This window comes from Mytilus californianus, unplaced genomic scaffold, assembly GCF_021869535.1.
Source record: "Mytilus californianus isolate M0D057914Y unplaced genomic scaffold, xbMytCali1.0.p SCAF_10, whole genome shotgun sequence".
NCBI classification, from domain to species: Eukaryota; Metazoa; Mollusca; class Bivalvia; order Mytilida; family Mytilidae; genus Mytilus; species Mytilus californianus.
This window is the reverse complement of record NW_026262582.1, coordinates 40354481-40381863: the sequence shown is the minus strand read 5'-3', so window position 1 is coordinate 40381863 and position 27383 is coordinate 40354481. Positions and strand designations below refer to the sequence as shown.

The following is a 27383-nucleotide window of genomic DNA, read 5'->3' as shown; positions in this document are numbered from 1 at the left end:
GAACCACACCAAATTGAAAAAAAAGGGGAGGGTTGTCCGGTTCTCCAGAAGGATAAGTTTTGTTTTTCCGAAAATTTTAATCTCAGCTTGGTTAGATAACATAAATAAATTAGTCGTTTATTCCTTTGCTCTACGAAGGCTAGTGGGAGAGTCGATCACGATGAAGGACTGAATTATCCGGGTTAGGGTTTATCAAAGTGACGTTATTAAATGCCCTGTTTCTTCTTACCATTGTCTGTAAATAATTTTACATCATATGTGTTGTTCACTTTTTTTAAAAAGAGCATAACGTTATCCAAATATCTTCTTCAAGTGGTTTTAATTAAATTCTAATTATATTTAACTCGATATTTAAATTTAACCCTAGAAAGTATGCATATTGACATGAGTACAAAACGAAATAAAAGAAATAGAATACACACATAGTTTCACTTATAATAATATTATAAATCAGTATGATTTTTTTGTCAAAAATCTGATTTTATCAATTGGTGTGTGAACATTCAAAACGAGTCAATTGAATTGATCTCGTTACAAATATCAATTTTGAAATACAGAAATTGTCTATTTAACAAGGACAATTAGGTTAATTTAAACCCGCTGCATTTTTATGCACCTGTCCTAAGTCAGGAGGAGCCTGTTGTTCAGTGGTTGTCGTTTGTTGGTGTGGTTCATAGATGTTGCTCGTTTCTCGTTTTTTATATAAGTTAGACCGTTGGTTTTCCTGTTTGAATTGTTTTACACTAGTCTTTTTGGGGGCCCATTATAGCTTGCTGTTCGGTGTGAGCTAAGGCTCCGTGTTGAAGGCCGTACTTTGACCTATAATTGTTTACATTTTACACATTGTGACTTGGATGGATAGTTGTCTCATTGGCACTCATACCACATCTTCTTATTTATAAAGCTGTTTCTAACGGCTATTGACACTCTTTTATATAACAGAATGAGTAAAAGAAAGCCTTTGTACATGTGAATGAAAGCAATTTGAAAAAATATATACATTGAAGCTAGTTCACATGGGTAGTTCATCAAGACACCCATATCAGCTGAGTATAAATTGAATCAAATCAGGAAATCCTGCAACATAGTCATTGTTAGACAAAAGGGGTTATGACACAAATGAATCCACTTTGTCACATGTCAGATTTGCTTGAAAATATCGACATTGTCATGTACTAAAGTATCATGTTTACATGCTGCATTGTCACTTGACTACAAAGGAAATGGACAACATATTTTTAGAAGCGCGCGTTATAGTTGAAGATATCGTTTGCTATCGTCAGTCATATTTGTTTTTCGTTGTATAGACCAGGCCGTTGGTTTTTCACTGTTGTAATATCACATTTTGTTATCCAGGGCCTCTGGCTACTACTAGGGATTTTTTAAAAACCTTGACTACACAAGAGGGTCTCGCACGGTTGGTTAATAGATTACTTTATGGTATGGGTTAACTCATGGTTGAAGGCAGTACGGTGACCTGTAGTTGTTCACAGAAATTGTCCTTAGATTTTTTGGTGAATAGATGTCTCATGGTTAGCATACCACATATCCTTATTTTATATCCATTCCTTACACTTTTAGGGTGAGAGATTTTTTTTCTTTGAAGCCGTGCATGGGGTCAAAAGTACCGGCTTTTTCTTTGTTGATTCAAATTAGGAAAGAAAATAAAAGTTTTATTGTAAATTTAAACATGAAAAAAGGAAAATAATTATACTCACCAATTTAAATACTCGCGGAAAATTCTAGAGCGTATTATCCAAAGCTTATCAGAGAAATAGAGATTTAAAGGATACATGTGAATACGAAACTGTGGATAGCAACTATTTGTTCTAAGTATGATCTATCTGAATGTAAATAAAGTGTCACAGTAATTGGACTAGGAATTGCTTATTAAAACTGTGATACAATTTATGTGATCAATGTATGAGGGTCTGGATAGGGGTCCTTCATTGCTGTAATCTTTAATTTTTAGGCCATTTTTCTTCATTCTGTATACTTTTTGCCCATTGTTCTCTATCCTTTATATTTTAGCCCCTCATTATTCTCTATTCTGTATTTTATTTTTGCCCATTTTTCTCTATTCTTTATATTTTTTGCCCATTATCCTCCATTCTGTAAATTCCCATCCACACCGTCATGTATCTTGTTTGTTTTGATCATCTGGTGATAAAGAAAACTGCTCCATGATCTATTTGTTTATCTATTAATCTATTTTATTTTATGAGAAGATAGTTCTAAAAATGTTGATGTTTGAATTTTTTTAAGGTAGTGCCTTTTTTTATTATTTGTTTTGCGGCAAGTTTTGCACCCGCCAGTCAGGGAGAAAAACGCACACAAAACTAGACAGACCGTTGAACTAAACAAACCATACATGTTGACGCCATTTTAACACTAAAATCATACTACATTTGACTAAAGTTCAAATATCCACTGAAATAAACCCTTTTTTTTTATTTTCAAATGATTTGGTAAAATATCAAAATAGTACCTTTACATCAAAAGACCACCAAATACCCTCACATACCCTCAAAAACCCTCACATACCCCCAAAAACCTACCAGCAAGCAAGTGGACGCAAAGCAAAGAAGAATTATTGGCTAATTATAGAAAACACGTGCAACGTTTCATGTAGCAATAGCGCATTACAGCTAAATAGATTTTTTTCGCCACATATAAACGAAAAAACCTGTGAATTTAGCTTTGATTATAAACGTATTTTATATATCTTAGTGTCGAATGAATTGCTAATTGAATGGAATAAGATTGCCTGTTGAAGTACTTTATGGTTGCTTTCCTGATGCTTTCAGGATTTTGAAAAAGGGACGACACCAAAACTAGGTAACGCTAGGAGTGGAACATACACAAATTCTATGCATTAAGCATATATGTAGCTCCATAAGGGGGCGGGCACGCTGCCATTCCCCCTACTAAATCCGCCTCTGTTTGCGGTAACCTCGAGTATTCTTTGTTATAATGTTATTTTTAGAACTGTTTTCCTTTAACCTGTGCTATTGTCATATATAATATCCGTGTTGTAAATTTAAGGACCTGCGATCAACCCCGGTTTTTGGTGACGTTCGGGTTTCGCAGTCTTTAGTTTTCTATGTTGTGTGTTGTATACTGTTGTTGTTTGGGTTTTTTTATTTTGTTTTTTTTTTTGTTTTTTTTTTTTTTTTGTCTTTTTGGTTTTTTTTTTAGCATGGCGTTGTCAGTTTATTTTCGACTTGTGAGTTTGAATGTCCCTTTGGTATCTTTCGCCTCTCTTTTAAGTACTTTCGCGACGGATTCCATTGTACCTTCTAGCATACATTTTTTTATTTTTCTATGACCGAAATTATAAAGAGAGATGGGTCCTTAACTAAGTAGTTTTAACCTGCCATATATTCTTGTACCTGTTCCAAGCAAGGAACAACAACAATGGTGGTTTCTGATGATGATGGATGGCTGCTTAACGTCCAGCGGCAAAATAATATGTATATTCAGGACGAGAACATGTTAATGTAATATGAATAGTAATTCTGCTTTGTACTAGACCCACACGCTAGCCGGATTTTTAACGTGCTAGTTCACAAGGTAACAGTCCGCAGGAAGACATGATACCTTACCCGGACACAATATTCTGACTCTGAGACGACCAGTTTTTGCTCTTACTTCTTCATGCTGCGTACTTAGCGGAGAAGTAGCAAATACCAATTTTAAAGACTTTGGTTTGATCCGGCCGGGATTTGAACCCACGACCTTTGAAATTGCCCTGGCGTTTGATATATTGTAAAAGTAAAAGTCAATTGTTAAAAACCGTATATTGACTGTAAGATGTCCTTGATTCCCAGCTTCTCTTGTGTTGCTATTTTGACGTATGCACTGAAGCCCCATTTTATACATACGTAAATATTTAAAGGCTGTACGCACGTTTTGTCTACACAACATAAAAACTCATCAGCGACACTCAACTCGTTTATTTAATTTTTTTTTTTTGTATTTTTTTTTTTTGTATGCCGTTTCTGCTTTAATGTGTTGAAATTTTTGAAAATCAAAAAGGCAACATCCCTTAATTATTTCTTAATTTGAAAAGAAAAAAGCTATGTTTACATATGATATCGTTATATTTTTAACCATTAAGTCACACATTGTTGTCTCGTGAGATCTAGACATTATTGTCTCGTGAGATCGCGACTTTGTTTTCGCGTGATATTATACATCCCTGCACCTATATTCTTAGTTTTCATATTGACTTTACATCTGTAATAATTCATATTCAACGTTACATATTTGGAGGACAAGTCGCACACTATGCATCCAGTACAAAACCAGTACAAAACCCCATTAAGATAGTTCCACATGTTTCAAAGAAAATCAGACAGCTTGAAATCAAGATTATGCGCTGGAAATAATGAAGTATAGTAATCCAAAGATAAAATTGTGTTACTAGAGCAGTTGCTGAAAGTAGAAAATTTAATTTATATGAACAAAATGAAGATCGTGTAAGGATTAATTATTAGTGATGTAAATCTTCTTCAAGCCTTAATTCGTTTTTAATATGTTAGAGATTATCGAACGTGTACTTAAAAACTACGAAATTGTTTAAGTTATTTCTCAATAATTACATTACATGTATGTTTCATTATAATACGTTATTTTGATTGGCTAACAGCAATCTCGCGTCATTCTGAAATCAACCTTCATTTCAAAATGAAATGCAACATTCATGATGACACATGCAAAGTGGACAGGTATATAAAAGAAAAACATGATAGAAATCGTGTTTTCATGATCCTAGCAACAAAAATGTAATTATAAGTACTGAATGCTTCTTTTGGTAATTTTATAGGGTTGTAAAAGCGTTGACCGTGCGCACATTTTTTGAATGAATCGCTTCCGTTTTGACTTCAGTCAACGCTTTTACACCCCAATAAATTTACAAAAAGAAGCATTTAGATCTTAATTGATACCGTAGTTGAGGAATGTTCTTACCCTTCTCTCTGTATGTCGTGGGGTTCAAGTTTGTCGTGGGGTTCAAGTTGTAAAGTATTTAGATTTGTGCTATTCTGGACTTTCTTTTCTTTTTGTCCTCTTTGCTATAGCCAAAAACTCCCATCATCTTATCAATTTTACTATGGGTAATCTCATTGTGTGTACACCAAATGAAAATAACGTCACGTAATTGGTTGCATTTGCATTGTTTAGGACGTTGATAGCAAATCACAACGTTTTAGTGTACGTATTTTGAAAACATTCAGAATACATTAAATTTCGAAACAGTGTATTCTTATTTTTTTGGAACACCTGATATCATTCACACATTCAAGTGTTTAACCCAAAGTTGTGATTTTCATTGATTATTTCGTCCATCTATCCATATTTATGTAGAATCAATTCAATAATTTATTTGGTATCCATTTGATTATATACTTAGTATGTGTACTTATTAGGTACATGGGCTAACATGGGCTAACAGAAGAATGTATTGTGAAGTTTGATAACACTTTCAGAATAAATTTCATGGACAGTGTCAGAATACCTTTTGTCTATTAATCAGGTGTTCAAACTGTTGACGATTTTCATATAAGTACGCAGTTTTATATGAATATGAATAAAATAACCACTCCCCCGATTTTTTTTATTACAGTTTTAATATACTTAATTTCAATTTAATCCACTATTCAAAAAACAAATAGATTTTGAGACGGCCCCTGAATAGGGAAATGGAAGAAACTATCAAGTCATGCTGACTCTAAGTGAATATTTTCTTATGAATTGTGAATATCTTGGTCAGTTGCATTACATCAATGGAACAGCTTGAAGTACACTGCACGAATACCTCTGACATGTCTATCAATAAATTATAAATGTATGTCACCTTTCCTTCTCTTGCCCAATTTTTCATACATATCAAACCATTATGAAGTATTTGTCCATATGTCGGATTATTTGAATTGTTTTAAACATGAGAAGTATCTTATTAAACAAATATGCAAATACAGGTGTTGATAAATTTAAATCTTTTAAAGATGCGTCAAATGAAGACTGATCTGACAAAGGATTAATATATATAGTGTTTGTATGTACATTAAAATCATATTAGATATTTGGACTACATGTATCAATAATTAAAATATCATCGTCCTGAATATGCGTGAAATATTGGCCACTTGAAAGGTGTACTTTTAAATCATATTTGAGATTCGGACTATTTCTAATCAAAATGTTATCGTCCTGAATATGCTTGAAATATCTGCCACTGGATATGTAGACTTAAAAATCGCGTAGGAGATTTTGACTATCTCTAATTAAAATATTCTCGTCCTGAATATGCCTGAAATTTTGGTGCTGGACGTTAAGCAAATACCAAGTAATGCAATTAAAATTAATATCTTAACTATATATTGGTAATACTTATACTTGTGATAGAGTCTAAGGTTAATAACACAATGAAAATGACCGTCCCAGGTTAGGGGGAGGGTTGGCGCCTTTAAACTAGTTTAACCCCGCCACATTCTATAGGTGCCTGTCTCAAGTCAGGAGTCTGTAATTGAGTGGTTGTCAGTTTTTGCTATTTCTCATTTGTGTATTTCGTTTATTGTTTTGCATAGTTTGTTCTTATGTTGTGCCGTTACACCACTGTCCCAGATTAGAGGGAGGGTTTGGCGCCAACAAGCTAGTTTAACCGCGCCACATTTTGTATGTGCCTGTCCCAAGTCAGGAGACCGTAATTCAGTGGTTGTCATTTGTTGCTTTATAAATTATTTGTTTTTCGTTCATTATTTTGTACATAAATTAGGCCATTAGTATTCTCGTCCTGAATCGTTTTACATTTGTCATTTCGATGCCTTTTATAGCTGACTATGCGGTATGGGTTTTATTCATTGTTGAAGGCCGTACGGTGACCTATAGTTGTTAATTTCTGTGTCATTTAATCTCTTGTGGAGAGTTGTCTCATTGGCAATCATACCACATCTTCTGTCTCTGGTGGAGAGTTGTCTCATTGGCAATCATACCACATCTTAGGAAAGATTGAACAAATTATGTTAGTCTTGAATGATTAGCAGATTTTTCACGTGACAATGGGTTCTATAGATTACTGTGGATTCATTTATTTTCGTGGATACCAATTTTCGTGGATTAAGGAAAACTTTCACGTTCGCAGATTTTTGATTTCGTGGTTTTACCGAAGTCTGCATACAAGCCAATAGAAAATTTATTTTTCGTTGTATATTTAATTTCGTGGTTCACCTATACCCACGAAATCCACGAAAAATGGTATCCAACGAATAATAATGAAACCACAGTATCAGATTTCGTCAACCAATTGTGGACAATTGATGGCAAAAACTCTTCAAATACAGATTACAATTTCCATTTGTTTTCCCTGGAGCACCGGAGACCACATTTGTTTTTTTTTAAAAATTGGTGTTCGTGTTTCCGAGTCCTTAGTTTTTAAACCCCCAAGGGTAAATAGGGTATAGAAATATGGTCATCTCTAGGTCTTCTCCTGACCGGCAGTAAGACCCTTGCAAACTGGGGCGTCTGTTTTGGCTGTGTGGGATGTATGAATTCGAAGCAACGTCCGATCAGGTTACGCAAAGTTACTTATTGTTAATTTATTCTCATCCTGAACATGCATGCAATATGTGAAATATTTGCCACTTGACGCAAGGCAAACAACAATCAATCAATCAAATTAGTACATAAAATTGAGAATGGAAATGGGGAATGTGTCAAAGAGACAACAACCCGACCAAAGAGCAGAAAACAGCCCAAGGCCACCAATGGGTCTTCAACCCAGCGAGAAAATCCCGCACCCAGAGGCGGGCTTCAGCTGGCCCTTAAACAAAAATATGTACTAGTTCAGTGAAAATGGACGTCACACTAAACTCGGTAACATATAAATGAACTAAAATTAAAAAAAAAAACATACACGACTAACAAAGGCCAGAGGCTCCTGACTTGGGACAGGCGCAAAAATTCGGTGGGGTTAAATATGTTTTGTGAGATCTCAACCCTCCCCTATACATGTACCTCTAGCTAATATAGAATAAACAAACACAAGCAATACGCATGTAGTAAAACTCAGTTTAAAAGGAGTACGAGTCCGATGTCAGAATTTTGCATGTATGCATCCATCTCTTGTAATAAGATCATTGTTAAATCAATTTAGTTTTAAACACGACTGTTCTATCAAAAGTGTAATGCTAAGTGCAACACTACGGTTGTAATATAAAAGAAAGTAGCAAGCCCTACAAAATACACTCAGTAAATCATAAGCATATAGCGATTCACCGAAATGAACCAATACATGTACAGTTGCACAAGTGTGACAAAAGCAATTATACATAATGATAAATTGAATTTATACATTCATTGACAAGTACTTTTAAGATAATGCTGTTAATATTGGTTTTCACTACCATGGTTCAGAACCTCGATGGCTGAGTAGTTATCTGGAGTGATCACTAGCCTATCAAAGTTGGGAGTTCGAGCCCCTCTCTTAACAATGTTTGTTCGACTATGACCATAATTGACAAGGGTTTCAAGTTCGGTGGTTCTCTCCACTTAAACCGGTTTTACCTCAAATAAAAGCTGGCCTCTCTTTTATATCTGTTGTATCTGAAAGTGGCGTTAAGAGCCAATAAACGTAAAAAAAATAGCAAACATATCATGATGGTTTCCAGCTTTTGTGTCACAAATTTTTAAACGAAATCATTCCTGAAAAACCAAAAAATATAAATATTTGAATTTTCTATGACAACATTTGATTCCTAATATTACAGTGACGTTCGATATTTGATTCTACAAATAACGAGACATTTCGATTTCTTTTATTGGTTAACTTTGATACATTATGTATAATTACGCGCATGCCATTAATTATGGATTCTTGGTTTTTCTCTGATTCTATCATGCCAATAATGTTTGCAAAAGAAAAATCTGCACTCGATATAAATAATTTTCTAATGATATCTTAAATATTTGAAATCCAAATGTTAAAACTCTGCTGGGTACCTATGCGCAACATATTCCGAATTACTGCATCGTAGGTAATTTAATGATTGTCAAAACTTGGGCAATCTTCTATCATTATTGTGTATCGTGTGTCGTAATTAAAAGTTATGTGCTATTCACGTACCGATTAATCATACACAAATATTTGAAATGATAGAAATTGTGTGAAAAATTGCACCATTAAATGAAAGAAAATGCAGAGGAATGAGACAATCAAATACATATCTATTTCAAATGTAATGTAACATGCAAAAATACGTAGTTTGAAATTGTACAGTATATGGCAGGTGAGAGTCACGTGTGACGAATAGGAAACGAATTAAAAGCATATCATATGACTTCTACTGAGGGTAGACACACGTCCGTTGGGGGAGATAGGTTATACCCGGATAATAAGAGTCAATAAAGTTAACATTTTGGCTAAATCAGGCAGTTCGTTTTTTACTTGAATAGTTTCAAGTTTAATTTGTTATTCAGGGCTCTTACTATACGAATAGGTGTTGCTCATTGTTGAGGTCCCGTTTTGGTCTATGTTTATTAGATGTTTCTGTGGTAAATATTCTTCATCTCCTCACCCCCTCCCAAAAAACATCACTTTGGCGAATATATTTGAAGTGCTATTATTACAATGTTAGCATAATTTGATCCAGATTAAGACGTAAAAAATCAATGAAGTAAACAAAATATAAATATCATGCCGTGGGTATGGTGTATTCGTTACAGCTTTATTTACTTGGGACATAGCCTTATTTTCGATCTTTGATTAAATGTTTCCAAAATAGCTATAGATGTCAGTCGATACACTGAAAAGATGTATTATATAAAAAATTTAAGAATGTGGTATGTTTGCCAATAAGACAAATCTCCACCAGAGACCAAATGAAGTAGAAAGTTGACAAATATAGGTCACCATACAGCCTACAACAATGAACAAAACTCTTACAGCAAAGCAAGATGCCTATCACCGGATATTACTCATCAAATTATTTTATCAAGATTAACACGACGGCTATCACTAATGTAGCAGGAAATGCTAACGTTTCCCGAGCACATGAGTCTCCCCTTGTTTTGGTTGGGTTTGTCTCACTTAAGGATGTTTGGTCCTCTTATTTTTAAATTTTTGCCAGATATTCGAAATCCTCTGGTTTTATCCATGTAGTGCCATTAAAAACATTTTGCCCACAAACCCCTACTTTTCTTTTCATATTTTGTATTACATATAGTTTAAAAAGCCATATTTGAAAATTTAAAAAAAACTCTTGTTATTTTTTCATAGTTTTTGAAAGAAAAAAGGTGCCAATGTTAAATGTATGAAAAATCTAGAGAGAATAATTTCCCGCCAAATTTTCCTCAAATGGCTGATATCTTGGAAACACTACAAGATATTCATTACGTGCTTATTGTAGTGAAAAGACAATTATATGTAATTTAAGAATTTGTCAAAAATATCACACCTTATATAATGCTTGGTACAAATATGTTGAGATTTAAATATGTTGGTGTAAAGGGGGAAAATTTTCAGAATGCCATAAATATCACTGCAAAAAAATACCTTATTCTGATGATATGAGATACAAATGTAGGTGCGTGGATATGTGGAGGGGTAAACTTTTATCATTATTTCAATCCTCTTCTTTAAATCAGTTTCACTGGATTAATAGCAAATACATAAAAAAGTGCAATAAAATCAGCACAAGAGAAACACTTTATAATACCGCAATTCTATACAACCAGTTTACCAAAAGACGAATCCTTCTGAAAAAAAAACCCATTAACAGTCCCAATTTTACTACAGTAGATGCGCATTTTTACAATTAATTTCTCGTCAGTGACGCTCGAATAATGAAAGCAAGTCTTTGACAATGTATTGTATTTACTTTTCAATATTGGAAGCGAGCAGTGATTTTTTTATATTATGTGGACATTTATTTGTTGAAGGCAGTTGGTGTCTTCATCATATTTTGTGTGTTTAGGTTGTTGTCTTTTTGACTTTTAAATGTATAACCCGCAATAACATGTATTCTAACATCGGACTCTGACTTCTTTTAAACTGAGTTTCATTGTGCGTTTTGATGTGTGTTTGTTTATTCCACATTGGCTAGAGGTATAGCGGATGGTTAAGTTCTCACAAAATATGTTTAATCCCGTCCCCAATCAGGAACCTCTAGCCTTTATTTGTCTTGTGTGTTTTTTAAATTTTAGTTCATGTTTATGTTTCGGAGTTTAGTGGATCGTCCAATTCGCTGAACTTGTATACATTATTGTTTTAGGGGCTAGCTGAAGCCTGCCTCCGGATGCGGGATTTTCTCGCTGCATTGAAGACTCATTGGTGTTCCTGGACTGTGTTCTGCTCTTTGGTCGGATTGTTGTCTATATGGCACATTCCCCGTTTCCATTCTCTATTATATTCATATAACTTAAACTATCATAGTCATTTGTAAATCTACTAAATTAAGTACTTGAGAACATCTGTAACAAAAGCAAATGTAACTGTATAATAAAAATTAAAAAACATCGGACCGAAGTCTCGTATCTCGATGTAAGGCATAACTATCACGTGACATTAATCAAAGATAAGACGGTAACTGATACCATTGGTCTTTTGACATTATTGAAGTGATAACCCCTTTTTGTGAATAAGATATCTTAATATATTTGACTATTTGTTATTACTGTTAAAATAGGTATTGTGTTTGTCTATACTCAAACTATAAAAGAGTATATTCGTTTTGATGTTCCCGTCATAACAATTAAATCGTCTCGTAAAGAACATGCTATTACGAGGGCGGTAATTCCGGGCACGTCACTGACTGTATTAAAGAGTAATCGTGTATTAAAATCTTTGAGGTACAAATATGTATGATCTGTGACTAGAGATGTGGAAAAATCAATTACGTGATCTGTCTCAATCATTAAGGTCAATAGTGGTTTATGTTTGGTAATAAATCCATGGTCTTATTAGTCAAATCTTTTACCCCTGTGCTGGAGGTAGAATGGTTGAAGACTTAATATTTCGTAAGTTATCTGAAATAGAATAAAGAGAAAAAAAAGTAAACGTGATTAAAGTAAAAAAAAATATATTAAGGTTTAGAGTACAATATTTTGGGCTTGATGCACAATGTAACCTCCGATTTTGAACTAGACAAAGAATAGTCTGATAGAAAGAGTACTTGATATATTGAGAAATTTAATGAGTTTAGTTTCATATTTCATTTTAATAGAACTCTTAAAAAACTAAAAAAGTCAATAAATACATGCATAAATTTAATGAGTTTAGTTTCGTATTTCATTTTAATAGACTCATAAAAAACTAAAAAGTCAATAAATACATGCATGTATAATTAAAGAGGTACCAATAGCATTGCTCAACTATTATTCGTATCGTTTAAATAAGTCAGAGACAGAGGTGACCAGAGGAATCATGAAAAATTGAGGCCGACGAATAACTACACCATGACCAAAACGAAAACGATGGGGAAAACAAGGACTGTAAAAAACTACACCGAAAACGCAAAGACTGAGCTACACAAAAACCACCAAAATCCTATGGTGGTATCGGGTTTACCGGAAGTGTAAGCAAATCGTCCTGCACCACAGGCACCGGTTGTGTTAATTAGTTTTCATGAATTTCATATAAGATAGATTTTAATATTCAACTGAACATTTTTTTTATTTTATTAAATTTCGAAGTCTTTCTGAAACATTGTAAAACATGAACACATGAGATGTCATCTGCTTTGAAACTTGTAGTATGTGTAAAAGATGCTTTTTTCTAAGGTTATTGAAAGGCCTTACTTACTTATAGAGAGTTATCTTCTTTTTAGTAAGTGTCGCGCCATACATGTTTTAACTTTATTCAAAAGAGAATTCCACTAAAGTCGAAGTTGAAGATTCTTCTGATCTTCTTGTTCTGTATGAGATATTGGGCCCACCGTTGAAAACCATCCAGCTTATGTTTAGATGATGAACAGCAATAATAATGCTGCATCTTTGATATAATTTGCTTTTCCATTATTTTATTGGTTTTTGATCTAAACTACGATTTTACCCAATATTCTGTTCACTAGGATATAGATTTTGAAATGAAACACTTGAACAGCCATTATGATTTAAACTGATCTTATAAAAAAAATACTGAATAAAAACTACATTTTAAGACATATCTTCTTTGAAAAATCCAGTAATGTTCAGACACTTTACTTCCGGTCAATTAAGATTGTTCAGTCTGTTTTCAGTCTGTTTTCAAAAAGTTCAGTAGTTTATATTTACCTGTTTAAACAAATTAAAACTGAATTATCTGAAAAATAACTGAACAATACTGAATTGACTTCCGGCGAAATTCTGAACAGTACTGAATTGACTTCCGGCGAAATGTCTGAACAGTACTATATTGACTTCCGGCGAAGTTTCTGAACAGCACTGAATTGACTTCCGGCGAAATGTCTGAACAGTACTGAATTGACTTCTGGTAAAATATCTGAAAAGTACAGAAGCGCAACAAAAAGTAAGTTGAACTCTTGATAAGACTCAAATAAAGGAAAATATTATATACGGCAATGAGACACCAACTAAACAACCAAAAGGGATATATAGGTCATCAAAGTCTTAGTAAAAAGACAAGCGTATATATTTATAGTATATATCAAACTCTAATTCGGCTCGGGTAACTGGCAGTATGTTGTCTTTTTGAGCAATCATAAAATAAAAAAAAAAACTCTTAAAAAATAATGTAAATAGACAGTCAGGAGCCTATTGTTCAGTGGTTGTCGTTTGTTAGTGTGGTCCATAGGTGTTTCTCGTTTCTCGGTTTTTATATAGATTAGACCGTTGGTTTTCCTGTTTGAATTGTTTTACACTAGTCATTTTGGGGCACTTTATAGCTTGCTGTTCGGTGTGAGCCAACGCTCCGTGTTGAAGGCCGTACTTTGACCTATAGTTTTTTAACTTTTTATATATTGTGACTTGGATGGTGAGTTGTTGAATTCATTTCTCAAATCGGATGTTGTAGAGATTTTTAACACTGAGGGAAGTTTGAACCCCTATACAAATTGACTAGGATTGCCAGTTGCCGAAGGTCGGTGGTTCTCTCCTGGTACTCCGGCTTCCTCCGCCAATTTAAAGTTGGCCACAACAATAAAGCCAAGAGTGCTGAAAGTGTCGTTAAACGTCACCAATTAAATCAATCAATCGATATTTGACTTGGTATCACAACTAACACCACAAGTGGAGAAGGGACAATTTACACTTCCTTAGTACCCTGGCCCATCTCCTTTTTGAGGGTTTTTGATCCATAATCATTGTTTTTGTTGGGGTTTTTCGCTGGTGTTTGCAAATGGTACTAGCTTGTTTGACAAGATGAGGGTAGATTTATTATCTTTACAATTTCAGGTCTTATGAAAGCTAGACTGTTGAAAAGGAAATTAAAAGTCAATTCTCTCGATTTTACGTAACTGCAGAAATATGCAACTTAAGCATAAAATTAGAATTATGCAATGTGAATGATACAGCAGTTCTTATCAATGTTTTGAATACTTTACATGTAAATCAATTTGTTTCAATTGCACATAGTTCAATATAGTTACCATTCATACATTTTGGTCGACTTCATAAATACATTAGATTTTCCTTTTTTCATATTTCCCTATTAAATAATCGTTTGATCTTTTTAAAAGTGAATTTTGATGTTCATTATACCTAGGTGAAAGGAAACAAATATTTACAAGAAAATTAGTTTTTGAAAATGGGATGATTTGATACACTGAAATGATCTCAATAAAGTGACAATGTGTCGAATATGTATTTTGATTGAAAACCTGACGAAATAAATCAAATCATTACTTGAAAATTTTCTTTTCTGATACATGTATAAAAATTCATATCAACTATTTTCACAAACAAATACATTGCTTATTTTTGAAACAAGTTTAGCTTTATAAAAAGCTTGCTATCTATCTAGAAGTATCTGACAACGTTATGGTAAAATAAGATTACTGGTGTCTATAAATATAGGAGTTTCTAGAACCTGAGACGGTAACATAATTAATATGGCGTGCATGTGCTCAACTCCATCATGCTACTCCTTAGGACAGTAGCAAAAATAATGTAGCATGGTTAAATATGCTTGAGAGCACCAAACCCCCACCCACACTTAGACAGTGCCGTAATAGTACAAAATAGAACAAACTGTCGAAATCAGTAGAAAGAGCTGTACGATTGTTTTACACAATTAGTATCTCACACTGCTATTTACAAACCATTGAAATATTTCTAGTTTAAAATATCTTCAATTAGTTTATCTTAACCTTACGATCAGCTTTTAATCACTGTCATTCATGTTCGATCATGTGTCTCGCTTCACTTAACCCACAAAGCGATGAAGACATTAGACGTTCTTAATAGTTAAAAAGCCAACGAAATGAACATCTATAAATCTCATAATGATGGACCACACGCGAATTACCTGTCTTAGTTCGGGTATTTTCTGTCAGATAAAACGTCTGACCCCTTATTAGGTCAGATTAACATTTCAATGTTTACTAACGGGTTAATTGATAGTCAAATGAGTTGATATTTCATTCACACGACTTAAGATTCGAAGTTGAAAATTATCAGTACAAAGTTAAGTTTAATTAGTTAATATTCTTACTCTTTATTTTCCTATTTATTGTTTTGTTATTATTCCTCCGACGTAGCGGAGGGGGCATTAAGGTTTTTCCTTGTCCGTCCCGAAATTGTTTTCCGTTCTCTAACTTTAGTTTGTTATATAAAATTAGCATTATTAACTTTTTAACTTTAGACTGTTATTGAAAAAATTAATATTAATACATGTATTATAAATTATCTATGTATTCATGTATCACAATGCTTGGTGCTTTTTCAGATAAAATAAAAATGAATTACAAAAAAAAACTTTAGTTTGCCTCATTCTCCATTTTTGAGTTGTTAAATTTATTTCTCAAATTGGATTTTTAAGAGATTTTTAATGTTTTCACTATTCAGATATATCTTCTGTTTTGTCGTTTTGTTTTGAATTATAATGAGGTAATTCTATATTCATAAATATTTTATTGCCACTGTAGTCTTTGTATTATCCTTTCTTGAGCTACAAAAAAGACAATGAAAAACTGAAGAATAGAAAGACAAACAGCAATTAAAAAGGAGGGAAAAGAGACAAATAACAGAGCTGACTAGCTTGTGATCACTATATATGGACTATTAAAGTAGATTTTTAAAGTTGAAATCTGAATTTGAGACCTCAATACCGTTTTCTCCAAATTCTTTTCAAATCACATAAGTGAGGGTCTTGATTGAGGGTCCTTCAATTCTATATTCTTTATATTTTTTTTCTCATCATTCTCTATTCTTTATATTTTAACACCTCATTATTGTCTATTCTTTATTTTTTGGTCCATTTTTCTCTATTCTTTATATTTTTTGTCCATTATTATCTATTCTGTAAACCCCCATCCGCACCCTCATGTATGACCACAGTGTAATCAGACTGCATGCTTCTTGTTAGAAAATCACATTGTCTCTTCCTGTACTCGAACCCTTTACCTCTGTGTTCAAAGTCATAACTCTAACCGACTGAGCTAAAGAAGTCTAAGTATTCGAACTCAACGCTTACGACTGGGTACGTGTCTATTATGCAAGGAAGCAATCCCGCCAATACATTATTAATTTCAAAATAGATACTAGGGGTAACTTATTTACAAATTATCATAACATTTTACGACTTAGATCATTTTTGGCTTGTTGGTGATTGAGAGGTAACTGTTCGCTCTTTGATATGCATAAGCAAGATCCCTGTCATCTGTGTTATTATCTATATCTGCCAAGCAGTGGCTCGGGTGTTGTCTGTGTTGTCGAAAGTATGAGGGTCTGGTGGGGTTTACAGAATAGAGAAAAATGGACCAATACTGCAGAAAAATGGGCCAGCAAAATTAAGAATAGAGAAAAATAAGCACAAAAAATAAAGAATAGAGAATAATGGCCAAAAATTATAACGAATAGAGAAAAATGGGCAAAAATTATAAAGAATAGAGAAAAATGGGCAAAAATTATAAACAATATAGAAAAATGATCTAGAAAATAAAACTAAATACAGAAACGAAGGACCCCTTCCAGATCCTCAATGATGGTAAGATTGTATCCCTTGCATTTCATTTCAGCTCGTAAAATAAGGCATTGCAGCTTTCCTCGGCATCTCTGCCAGGTACAAAGCAATATTCTATCGAATACACAAGGAACCATTGAAAGAGAATTAAGATTTATTACAGAATTTCGGTCTTCTGCAGACAAATAAAAGATCATATTCAGAAATAGCATTCTTAGTTAATGTTGCGTTTTATTTGTCTGTTGACAGATCGGAATCTCTCTGGCTTTAACATATGGCTTCTATGGTGGTCGTCGTGAAATGGTTAAACCATCATCCTGCCAAAAACGGTAGGGTGCAGCTACAGAATTAAATCCAGAAATAATTAACCGATGTTGATTTCGCGTTTTATTATTGTTATAAACCTAAATAATTCATTATATAGAAACCTATTTCTGCTTTTTCTATTTCTAACATTCTGGTTAGCAATTATAAAGTTTTTTTTTGCTGCGTGCTTAGTACATGCAACTTTATTATAAACCGCACTTCATATTTATCATTTGAAGAAATTATGAGCATCCAAATTGTCACAAACGTTACAAGTCATGATAATATCTCTATACATTTGATTTTGATCACTATCTGGATAAATAGGAGCGGACAGAAATATTTTTAACCAACAGTAAGGTATTGTAAACTGTTGTATACATATATGAGCTGCGTCGGATAGAAATCGACCTTATGCAAGTGCACGTATATATATACATATATATATATATATATATATATATATATATATATATATACATGTATTAGACTTTGACTGATTTTGGAACATTAAAAAAAAAGATGAATTTCGGTATGTTTTGTAGGGTTCTTATATCAACTCAATCTTCAAACAGTTACAGACTTTGCATACAGATTTTTTCAACCCGAAATAGGTTAAGAGATGTATTGATATTTATTTGCATAAGGTTGATTTTTACCCAAAGCAGCTCAATAATGACATCATTTTGTAAATGATTAAGTGTGTTTTTAGTAAAATATACACTTGTTTTCTTCTTTTTAATATCAGGGTAATATGACAAACAGGATTATTGAATTATCCCATGTGTCCTTTTTCATTATGTTGAAATTTTATTTTTTACTTTTAACATGTTTGTTCTTTATCTTTTTTAAATTGATATGAATTTTCTCCTATTTTTTTTTTATTCTTGATGATACACACAATCTAGCTTATTTCATCTTCCATTTCAAGGGGCCTCGGTGGCCGAGTGGTCAAAGTAGTTCATCTACAGTAATGAGGTTATTAGTTCGAATCATTGCGTTCAACATCGATCTTAATTGACTTAGACTGACATTTTTCCTGGCGATGGTCGGTTGTTTTATCCGGGTACTCCAGCTTCCTCCATCAATAACAACTAATCGCGATAAAAAGTCCAAGGGTGCTGAAAGTGGCGTTAAGCACCAACAATAAATCAATCAATCTTCCTATTCCTGTTTTATGTTCATTCAAGATTTAGTGCAAACCTTGGACTATATAAAGTTCCATCATTTCTGAAATTATCAGATATTTATTTTAACACTTTACCACAGTTTGCTTGCTTCGGCTCCTTTTCTGTCTCTTTTTTTACCAGTCAGTATATACCAAATTTAACAGAATTCAAAATAATGAGAAGATGATGAGGAAACGAATTTACATACGAATTACTTACTATCTAATCAACAATTTATTTCTATTTTTATTTCAATTCATAATAAAAGCATGATCTTTAAACAGAAATATAGAATTATCAAAAACATTGTGAGATTCACTACTGGCTAGTGTAACTTATGATACAGTAGTGGGCTTCGTGTTGACCAATCTTTTGCTTTTATATAGTGTTCTGTGAGCTGGGTTTTTTTGTATTTTTTTTTTAGGTTTTTAGGGAGCCTATAGTAATCGCTTGTCAGGTCGTCCTTTTATTTCTAGCTTGATTGACATGATCAATCTTATACAGATGAAAGATGTATGCAGTTAGTTGTGTTCGCCTCCGTTGTCTGAAAGGAGCAGCAGAAACAATTTCTGTGTCATTTGGTCTCTTGTGATGAGTTGTCTCATTGGCAATCATACCACAACTTCTTATGTCTAAAAGAGCTGGCACTGCCAAATAATGCATATATAAAAATGCTTAACTTGTCCGGACGACCTTCGGCTTTAATCGGGTTGATAATTTTAATGCTTTGTTGATATTTGTAATAATCTTAAATCGATTTAAGTGATTGCTATTGTTTTAAGGTCCATCCCAATGCATTGATACATCTTTGCAAATGTCTGGTTCTGAACAGTTCTAATGATGGTAATTCAAGAAATGTATATCGAACATAGAAACTTGAATGAAAGGAGATTTGGAAGCAACCCAACGACAAAAATAACCGAATAATTTTTAATAGGCAACACACAACAAGTGACATGTCTCAAGCTCTAAATCATCCCACGTCTATAAAAATCACGTGATAAAAATGTAAATACATTTAACAGAAGAAAAATCAAAGATCTGTTCACCACACATGCCTGTTCCAAATCAGGAACTTAGGGAGCTACCATTTGAATTTTATGAGGAGCTAGGATGAAAAATTTTGTCCTGCATTTTTTTTTTAGTTGTAATCTCTGTCCTGCCTTTTTATTTTTCACTTTATTCGGTCCTGCCTTTTTTTTATTAGTTTATTCTGACTTTTTTTACATAAATGGTCATCCACCTTTTTTTTTTGCCAAGTTGCTCATCCTGCCTTTTTTTTTACTCAAAACTCCTGTCCTGCCTTTTTTCAAATTTCATCCTAGCACCCACCCCCCCACCCAATAAAAATCAAATGGTAACTCCCTTAGTCGGTAGCTGCCGTATGTAATATATTTTTAATTTTTTTTTAATTTATTTTCTACAGAATTGTGTGTTAATACGACAGCTACTGACTACGATCCTGATATGGAACAGACATGTGTGTTGGGCCGGAGTCAAACTACTTTTTTTAAGATCTCAACCCTTACTCTTTCTAATCTAAATCAGTAGATTAAAAAACATAAAGAACATTGTTCGGTGTGAGCCAAGGCTCCGTGTTGAAGGCCGTACTTTGACCTATAATTGTTTACTTTTTACACTTTGTGACTTGGATGGATAGTTGTCTCATTGACACTCATACCACATCTTCTTATTTATATAAAAAGAACGTATACCGGAGTGTTATAAAACAACACAATGAGTACGTTTTATAGCAGAAGATACTTACTCGGTCCCGCTCCGTTCGGGGTTCCAGTGAATCCTCGGATATTTTCTCTGGCTTTGTATATTCAAAATATATTAACAAATTTTGAACATCGGTAAATTTATGTTGCCTCTTAATAACTGTTATTTTTGGTATCTTCACAATATATTTGGCAAAATGTTGTTTCACTTTAATTCTATCGTTTTTCATCTATCAGTCGTTTGGCAAAATATACGGTTTCATGTTGTTTCAGACATGTTTTCATTGATCATTTGCATATTTGTGTGTCTCGACTAATGAAAACAATTGGCTATATTACAGTCAATTGATTATGTCTCCTGATTTTCTTTCATTCATAATTTGGATACATAGTGGAGGGTAAATTGTAGAACAAAGATAACACACTGAGTTAATTTATTCTTACATGAAATCATTTCATGCAGGTGAGCTAAAGTACTTACTTTCACAAAAGGAAGGTCTCAAGATGTGAGTTTTCACAAAGGGAGTGTCTCAATCTGTGCGCCTTCAAATAGTGAATGTCTCAAGATGTGAGCTTTTAAAACGTGAATGTCTTAAGATGTGAGCTTTTACAAAGGGGATGTCTCGAGGTATGAGCTTTCACAAAGGAATGTTTTAAGATGTGAACTTTCACAAAATGAATGTCTTAAGATGTGAGCTTTCACAAGGGGGATGTCTCACGATGTGAGCTTTCACAAAGAGAATGTCTCAATATGTGAACTTTTACAAAGAGAATGTCTCAGGATGTGAGCTTTCAAAAAAGGGATGGCTCAAGATGTGAGCTTTCACAAAGAGATCTCGAGTGTCTCAATATATGAGCTTTTTTTTTTTATATCTGAGCATTTATCGGGGTATGTAAAAAGTCACAAATGTATATCTATACCCTTCAATTTTTTAAATAGCATATTTATCTATCCATGAACTAACATAGATATATTAAAATTTGTAAGTTTTTGATAATTCTAAGTTTTAGGAGTATAGAAATAGAAAATCCTGAACTTGGGTTCCGAATTTACAGAGACTAAAAGAATATATATATCGCACGGGTGTCAATCTGAAAATATATTCTTAAATTTGAATTAAGGCTATAATTTTTGTTTTTTATTTGGAACTTCTATTGTTCTTCTAGGCTAATTTTAATGACTATTAAATGAAATCCATAATATGTTACATTTTTCTGAAACATGATCCCCATTCATTTAAATAGTCGATTCAAACGGTTTAAAATGAAACAAGTCAGAAATCTAAGAATGTCCTTGATTTTCAATCCAAGCGATTTAATATATACATTTATAATAAACAGCAAAGACCAACTTAAAATATTAGTAATAACTTCAATACTGACTGACTTCAAATAAGGTACATGTATTCAAATTCATGAACCATACTCGCGGTTTCTAAAACGATCTAGTTTCCTGGTTAAAACATCTATGAAGTTAATCAAAAAATGATTAATTCAGAGATGAGTATTCGATTTGATTTCCTATGTCCCTGTGGTATCTTTCGCCTTCCTTCTTTAATCTTTGATTGTCAAAGTACCGTTTTTGGCTCGGAAAACAACCAAAACATATATACACAATTTACTTATTCATAAAGAAAATTTCCCGTCTGCTTTTTGACCACAATTATTTAGATGTTTGCACTGTCGGATTTACTGTACAAATAGATAGCATTAAACTTGGCTTGAAGTGGTACTCTAAACTATCTTTCATGTCTTTAATACTTTTGATTTATCTGTAGTTTTTGTTAAGCAAATATGTTAAGTGCTAATAGAGTTGAGTAGAGGCTCTTAATTCTTCACGGTAGTCCTTTTTCAGTGTTCATTTTCAAAAAGAAGTAAATAATCAAATCCAGCAGAAGAACTATTTTAGATAAACTGGTTTTAATGACAGGAATGAAAACATTTTTTTTCTTATTTTCACTCGAAATAATAACACTGTCAATAAATGACATTTTTAAACACGATATGTCCGAGATGATGACGATGATGGATGGATTCTTAACGTCCAGCGGCAAATTAATATGCATATTCATGACGAGAACATGTTAATGTAATATGAATATTAACCCTGCTTTGTAGTAGACCGACAAGCAGGGCCGGATTTTTAACATGCTAGTGCACAAGGTAACAGTCCGCATGCAGGAAGACATGTCACCTTACCCGGACACATTATTCTGACTCCGAGCCGACCAGTCTTTGCTCTTACACCTTAATGCCGCGTGTTTAGCGGAGAAGCAACAAATACCAATTTAAAAGTCTTTGGTTTGACCCGGCCGGGGTTCGAACCCACGACATCCCACACTCGAGGTGAAGACGCTACCACGAGACCACCGAGGCGGTCGATATGTCCGAGAATCTAAATATATAGTTCATATACTTGTCACGAGAATCCCATGGAATATCGTTCGTGTTGCTCAGTCTTAAGTTTATATGTTTTGTAGTCTCTTGTTTGTCTTTTCGTCGTGTTTCGTTTTTGCCGTGACGCTGTCAGTTCGTCTACGACTTATGTTTGCCGTGAAGCTGTCAGTTCGTCTACGACTTATGTTTGCCGTGACGCTGCCAGTTCGTCTACGTCTTATGAGTTTGAATATTCCATTGATATCTTCCGCTTCTCTTTTACCTAATTCTTTAATGGCCAAGAAATATCGAGTTACTGTATTTGTTTGTGTATCTAATTAACTACTTTTGATGTCTATCAAAAATCTAATCTCTCGAAAACCTAGGAAAGGTTCACTGACAAGGGGGTAAGATGTCTGTCGTCTAGGGAAAGCTTTTTTTTTTTCTTTTTTTTTTTAATACCGCTCGTAATTTTTTGCTTTTCTGTTCTCTTCAATTTTATATATGAATTGATCTTCCATTTATTTGATTTGAGCGCAACTGAGTCCTATGTAGGTGAAACTGGCATACTTAATTATCATAAGTCTTGTTTCTAAGAGTGTTTCAAAAAGTTGAAAGGGGCTCTGTGGCCCAGTGGTCTAAGTATTTCATATACTGCCATCACAAGACTGTCAAAACTGAGGTTGTGAGTTAAAACCCTGTTCGTAGAATTTATGTCCGACTCCGAACTTAATTGACTAGGATTGTAAGTTTTCAAAACGAAGGTCGGTTCGGTTTCTTCCACAAAAAAAAAGAACATGCCATCATGCTATAGACAAGACTGCTTGAATTGGTGTCAAACACCAATATTCAATAAATCAATCTTAAAGTTAATGTTGAATGGATATTATAACTTAATAGGCGATTTCGCAATTGGCAAACTGCCTTTTCTCTTTTAAAGTGATTGACCTATTGTACCTAAAATGACTATTGTATACATAGTACTTGCACAAATTAAATATTCACAACAGTCTTACTCCAAAACAGATAGTTTACTCATAGAAATATCGTTGTATCATTCATCTTGTGGCACAATCTCATTTTGGAAAGGTTGTTGTTCATATGGAATTACTCATGACAGTTTATATAAATGAGACTATTTTTAAATTAACAGTTAAAGCTGTTTTCCCTAATTTAAAAAGCAAAAAGGCCAAAAATGCGAGTCAAAGATAAAAAAATACAGATATCTCGTTATAGACTAATATCTTTTTAAACATCTGAATAATTTTATGTCAAATTGATAGATTAATAATACTTTTTTCATTTTTCATTTTAAAAGATAAAAAAAGGTTATCCTTTCGTACATGTAATTCTTTTTAAATTACCAATTAACCTAACAGTGACATGTTGACGATGTTGCAGGATTCTCGGGTTCGATTCTTCTCAAACCTGTCTGTAATGTGAAAACAGTCGCGTAAAACAATGTACCATCGTTCTGACGGTCTCATTGAGGATATCTAACAATTTGACAGAGGGGATCTGTCACATACCATCACAACTATTATAAGATCAATTTGTAAATCGTTCCGTTGAGATATGATGATACTAAATGTTTACACATATTTGTATATACGTCTATTTACCTGGAATAAATTGCAACTGGACACGGATTTAACTGTGAATTAACTAGTATAAGTGTCTTAGTTATCGGATTATGTCACATGGTAAACTAATTTGTTCTCATCGGTCAGATATAGGAATACTTAATGTCAAATTGTTATCTCTGTTTGTGTAACTAATAAAGTAACGTTAAACTACGTTTTGAAGTCTCGTTTTATTCGGAAACCCTTTGATCCGATGAGCTAAGGGCGACTAAACAAAGAATTATAGTCTACGAAACAGCTGATTGATGCTTAAGAGTGCATTAATTGTTTTTAAATTTGAAAGACTTAAAAAGTGATCAATTTCAGTTTAATTCGTAAACATGCCTACGAGAGTAAAAACAATCACATCAAAACGAGACACAAATCTGTATAAAATTAGAAAACTTGACACATAGAAATACACTCAAGACACGAAAGTCGTACAATGAAAACCACAAAACACGTCCACCGTTGAAATACATCTTTATTGATATCGCATAGCTCTTTTTTGCAAAGTGCAAAAAAAAAACCTAAACATATCCATTGATGGCACACAAAGATTAACGACCAATCTTGAGTTGTGTACGGGGTAATACATTTGAAAATTATACAACTCAATTAAAATGTTGACTCTTCTCCATTACTTTAGCAGCTTAGATAATGAAAATCACATGCTCTGCACGTGGGGGAACATGCATAACCTTTAAATCTGTAACCAATAAACTGTCGATATCAGAAACGTAAATAATTATCAAATAAACAAACACATATTGTATATTTTATGTAAAGAACTTGCGCACATTGATTTGTCAAAGGATGGATGGTGTATGCGGGACTTGTGCGATTGCCTTTCCATACACGGTCTTGCCTTTAGACGGCTATAACCATAAGTAACGCCCTAAAACCTTTCATTTTATTTATACCCAGTGTAGTGTAGTTGTGAATAATTGTTTCTAGAAACTACACAATATGCAAGCAAGATTGGTTGTTCCTAAAAATATGTAGCCCTTGCAGTATGAAGTATGTTCGCGGCACACCTTTTATTAGTTAGCAATACTCATGCCAAGTTGCATTACCGAACTCCAAGAGTTTAAAAGTGGGAACGATTTGTTATGGACGGACGGACGGACGGATGGACGCACAGACAAGCTTATGATTATAGGCCTCCCGTCGATTAATGGCCATTGCCTTTACTATTGTTGGATTAATATGAACCCACTAAAAACCGACTAACCTCGTGTTTCGGAAGGGTAAATAGCTCAAAATATGTCGAATCAATTCTACAAGCTAAAGTTCAGACAAACATTTGTGATAAAGTAAAGGAAATATCTGGTCGTTTTTAGTTTTATTCATTTGAACGATTCTCGTGATAGTTGTGGTTACTAAGTCCTGCATACCAATATAAGGTACTTGTGCACCAAAAATATATCGTTCTGTGTACCTATTTACATATCTCTTTCCCGTCGTTTTCGTTAAGCTTTTCTATCGCCTAATGGCCCCAGCGATTATAATCTTCTTGTATAAAAGCAAAATCCTGAAAAATAAAAACAAGACATAATACATTGTATATATAAAAAGTAATATGAGATAATGAATATAAGCCGAACACACAAAGGCAAAACAAACAAAAAACAGGTAATCAGATACAAAAACTACCAGTAACTTTTCATAATCACCGATAAAAAACGGAAAAATAAAAATTAACATATTTCGTCAAAATTCTATTTAATAAGACTTCAAGAGAAATATAAATCATTATTTGGCACGAATAGAATCAGTCGTTACCATGTGGAAAAAAAATAACCTTCGTTGAGTATTTTAGAGAATCAGTTTTTATATTAATATTTTCTTGTTGCTGAGGTTCTTATATAATTACATCTTTCATTAATTGTGTAGAAAAGTGTTATTTATCTTTTAACTAAAAACAGATTAATTGATTAATTGATTGATTGATAGATGGCAGTTTAATGCTCGAAAGAAAGATTAACGGATTGATTAACGACGATTTAACACGCGAAAGGAAGGAACGGGGAATAATATGTATAATGCTGCAATGATATAAGCAACTGACATGTAAATATTTTATCGGTCTGTATATTCTTTTGATAATTTTAAGAGTAATGTTTCAATAATTGATTGAATTTTGTTTGCTTATTGTCCAGTGGCAAATCGTTCATGCATATTCAGAACGATCAGATTGATTGAATATATTAACTGATGAATTTAATTATTTCGATCGTTTAGAATATGCATGATTGATTTACCACTGGACATTAAGCTAACAATATTTAACCAAATATTCAATCATTACTCCTAAAAATTGTATGTTTACCTCATATGTCAAATATCTTATGCACACTTTCAGGACAAAACAAATTTACAGCAAACCAAAGAGTTAGGGTCTGTAAAGTCCTGAAGATACATGAAATATTTGCCACAGAAAGCTAAACAACAATCAATCAACAATCAATCAATAAATCATTATGATTTAAATTACTGACATTTACAGTCTAAAACATTTTATAGTATAGGAGATGTGGTTTATGTTATAAGTTTGAAACATTGTTCAATAAGGGAGCTGCCATTTGATTTTTATGGGGGGCTAGGATGAAAAATTTTGTCCTGCATTTATTTTTTTAGTTGTAATCTCTGTCCTGCCTTTTTATTTTTCACTCTATTCGGTCCTGCCTTTTTTTTTTTAGTTTATCCTGCCTTCTTTTTTTTTGCAGAGTGTCTCATCCTGCCATTTTTTTTTTTTGCAGAGTGTCTCATCCTGCCTTTATTTTTTACTCAAAACTCCTGTCCTGCCTATTTTTTTCAAATTTCATCCTAGCCCCCCCCCCCCCCCCCCCCATAAAAATCAAATGGTAGCTCCCTAAGGGAGTACCCAACACTTTGACCAAAAAAGATTTGGCTCGTTTAATTTTCATACAATTTGAGAAGCTTGACCTGTTGACAAATTTCAAGAAATTTGAGCCACACAATTTACAAGGATATGTAGCAGTTTGACAAACATTAATATTGATCATTGAGAAGCTTGATTTCCCTTTACTAATAGTAATTGATTAAA

General features: G+C 33.3%; 1 protein-coding gene and 1 long non-coding RNA gene across 2 annotated transcripts in view; one reads left to right on the top strand and one right to left on the bottom strand.

Annotated features, from left to right (window-relative positions):
- Positions 1–27383, top strand: part of LOC127718113 (protein Wnt-6-like) — an 85296-nt gene that overhangs the window by 1268 nt on the left and 56645 nt on the right. The gene's annotated exons all lie outside the window — the stretch shown is intronic.
- The window catches only part of LOC127718114 (uncharacterized), a 49222-nt gene continuing 47485 nt past the window's right edge, over positions 25647–27383 (bottom strand). Inside the window, exon 2 of the long non-coding RNA XR_007989578.1 lies at positions 25647–25847. This is a non-coding gene — a long non-coding RNA (uncharacterized LOC127718114). The remainder of the gene's footprint in view (positions 25848–27383) is intronic.